Below are 3455 nucleotides of genomic sequence, written 5' to 3'. Positions count from 1 at the left end.
GTTCCTACATTTCCACCAGTATCTTTCTCCTCATCACCATCATTGCCATTGTTTATTCATAATTGCATAGCACTTTGTGGTTTTTATAACTAGCCAGGTTATTATTAGTCTTATTTTATAGATGAGTCACCTGTGACTAAATGAGAACGTGTGATTTATTAACTAAGAAGAGCTTTACCAAAGGTCTGGTAGACATTCTTTGCAGCAGTGGTTCCACACCTTGGCTGCACATTGACATCATCTACAAGTTTGGACTTGGAATTCTACCCCTAGAGTCACTTAGTTGGTCTGAGGTACAGCCAGATTTTTATGTGACCCAAGATGCTTCTTTGATGAATGCCTTTGGAAGATTAAATTAGTTGCTTAATTTAGCACTGTTCCCTGATGAAGAATTGAAAAATTAAAATACACTATGTGTGTGTTTGTGTTTTCTTAACCAACTGACACAGATATCCCCCAGTAGCTACTAGTAGTATACTTATGGAAAATCTTTCAAAATTGCTTAGGTGAAGCAATAGATTCAGGTAAATTTAAACTATGAAACTCAGGAAATTTCTAGTAAACAAATGTATGTCCCAATAAAAATCAATGTGTTTAATTTGCTTTAACTCCCTATTAGCATCTCCAGCACAGATGGATGCTAGAAACAGTCTAGAGTCTGAACAGGCTCTTATAATCAACATTGAATGACATGACAGACATCTCAATGGGAATAACAGGATTCCCTGGCTTCCCTGCTTTGCTCTTTCAAAGTAGGCTCTAGAATAGAAATGTCAACTCATATGTCCCTAGGAAGCAAATATCTGATGAAAATGATGATAGTTTTACTTTCTCCTTTCAAATTTGAATGCCTTTTCTTTCTTTCTTTCTTTTCTTTCTCTCTCTCTCTCTCTCTCTCTTTCTTTCTTTTTTGTCTGATGGCTGTAGATAGAACTTCCAATACTGTCTTGAACTGAGGTGGTAAAAGTGGACATCTTTGTCTTGTTCCTGATCTTAAGAAAAACACTTTTAGTTTTTCATCATTGAGTATGATGTTAGTTATAGGTTTGTTTTACATGGCCTTTATTATGTTGAGGTATGTTCCCTTTATTTCCACTTTACTGAGAGTTTCTATCATAAGTAAATGCTAGATTTTTAAAATGCTTTTCTTTTGCATCTATTGATATGATCATATGATTTATACATTTCTTCCAGGTTGTCCAATTTGTTGGCATACAATTGTTCATAGTATTTTCTTATACTCCTTTGTATTTCAATGGTGTCAGTTGTCACTTCTTTTTCATTTGTAATTTTATTTATTTGGAGCCTCTCTCTTTTTTTCTTGATGAGTCTGGTAAAAGGTTTACCAGATTTTAAAAAAATCTTTCAAAGAATCAACTCTTGATTTCATTGATCTTTAATGTTTAATTTTTTAGATTCTATTTTGTTTATTTCCATTCCAATTTTTATTATTTCCTTTCTTCTATTCCCTTTGGGCTTTGTTTGTTGTTTTTTTCTAGTTATTTTAAGTGGAAGGTTAGATTGTTTATTTAAGATCATTCTTGTTTTTTTAGGTAGGCCTGTATTGCTATGAATTTCCCACTTAGAACTGCTTTGGCTGTGTCTCGTAGATTTGGGGTCATTGTGTTTTCATTTTTATTTCTCTCAAAGTATCTTTTGATTTCATTTTTAACCCAATTATTATTCAGTAGCATGGTATTTGTGTATGTGTTTTTTTAATTTTCTTCTTGTAATTAGTTTCTAGTTTCATACTATTGTGATCAGAAAAGATGCTTAATATAATTTCAATCTTCTTAAATTTATTGAGACTTCTTCTGTGGTCTAACATGTATATTTTGCTGCTTTGGGGTAAAATGTTTTAAAAAAAAAACAATTAAATGCAATGTGTCATTTAAGGCTGCTGTTTCTGGTTGATTTTCTGTCTATTTGATCACTCCCATGATGTTAGTGGAGTGTTAAATTTCCCTATATGACTGTATTATTGTCAATTTCTCCTTTTATTCATCAATATTTGCTTTATATATTTAAGTGCTCTTACATTGGGTGCATATATGTTTAACAGACTTAGATCCTCTTGTTGGATTGATCCTTTATCATTACGAAAGGCTTTATTTTGTTTCTTATAGCCTTTGTTTTAAAGTCTATTTTGTCTAATACAAATATTGCTACCCCAGCTTTTTTTATTTTCATTTGCATGAAATATCGTTTTCCATTCCTTAACTTTAATCTGTATGTGTCTTTCGATCTGAAGTAGGTATTTTGTAGGCAGCATATGTATGGTTCTTATTTTCTCCTCCATTCAGTTACCCTACATTTTTTGATTGGAGCATTTAACCATTTACATTTAAAGTGATTATTGATAGGTATGTAGTTATTGCTATTTTATTATTCACATTTTTAATCTTTTTCTTTTTCTTCTTCTTCTTCTTAAAGAACTCTTTTTAACATTTCTTATAATACTGGTTTGTGGCGAAGAACTCTTTTTGGTGTTTCTTGGTGTGGGTCTCTTTGGCTTCTTCTTGTTTGGGACTCTCTGCACTTCTTAGACTTGTATTTTCTATTTTGACATACAATAGACTTGTATGTCTATTTTCTCACCAGTTAGGAAAGTTTTCAGTCATTATTTCTTCAAATAGGTCTTCAATCCCTTGTTCTCTCTCTTCTCCTTCTGGGATTTCTATGATGCAAGTATCGATGTGCTTGATGTTGTCCCAGAGGCCCCTTAAACTATCTCTTTTTTTTTCCTGTTCTGATTGGATGTTTTCTCTTACCTTGTCTTCCAAATCACGGATTCAGTCCTCTGTTTCATCTAATCTACTGTTGAATCCCTCTAATGTAGTCTTTATTTCAATTATTGCATTCTTCATTTCTGACTGTCTTTTTCTTTATGTTTTGTGTTTCTTTGTATAAGTTCTCACTGATTTCATCTATTCTTTCTCTAAGTTCACTGAACACTTTTTCTTTTTCTATTTTATTTTTATTCATTGATTAATTTATTTTTAACTTTTAATTTTTAATTTTCACCCTCCTCCTTTCCCCCTCCCTTCTGGTAACATCTAGTCCATTGTCCATGTCCATCAGTCTTTGTTTGCTTGTCATGTTCATTTGTTGCTTTTAGGTTTATATCCCACATATAAGTGATATGTGATTTTCAACCTTTTCTGTCTGGCTTATTTCGCTTAGTATGATTATTTCAAGGTTCACCCATGTTGTTGCAAATGATAGTATTTCATCTCTTCTTATGGCTGAGTAATATTCCACTGTATATATGTACCACAGCTTCTATAGAAGGACACCAGTTGTTTTTATGTCTTGGCTACCATGAATAATGCTGCAGTGAACACAGGGATATGTATATCTTTACGGATAAATGTTTTCAAATCTTTGGGGTTAATACTCAGAAGAGAGATTGCTGGGTCATTTGGTAGCTCTAGTCTCAATTTTTTGATCAACCT

The 3455-nt window shown here is 32.4% G+C and overlaps 1 protein-coding gene across 1 annotated transcript in view; it reads left to right on the top strand.

Moving 5' to 3' along the window:
- Positions 1-3455, top strand: part of TM4SF18 (transmembrane 4 L six family member 18) — a 20854-nt gene that overhangs the window by 4029 nt on the left and 13370 nt on the right. The window lies entirely within an intron of this gene.

Source organism: Pteropus alecto, unplaced genomic scaffold, assembly GCF_000325575.1.
Source record: "Pteropus alecto unplaced genomic scaffold, ASM32557v1 scaffold239, whole genome shotgun sequence".
Taxonomy (NCBI): Eukaryota; Metazoa; Chordata; class Mammalia; order Chiroptera; family Pteropodidae; genus Pteropus; species Pteropus alecto.
This window is presented reverse-complemented; position numbering and strand designations above follow the sequence as displayed.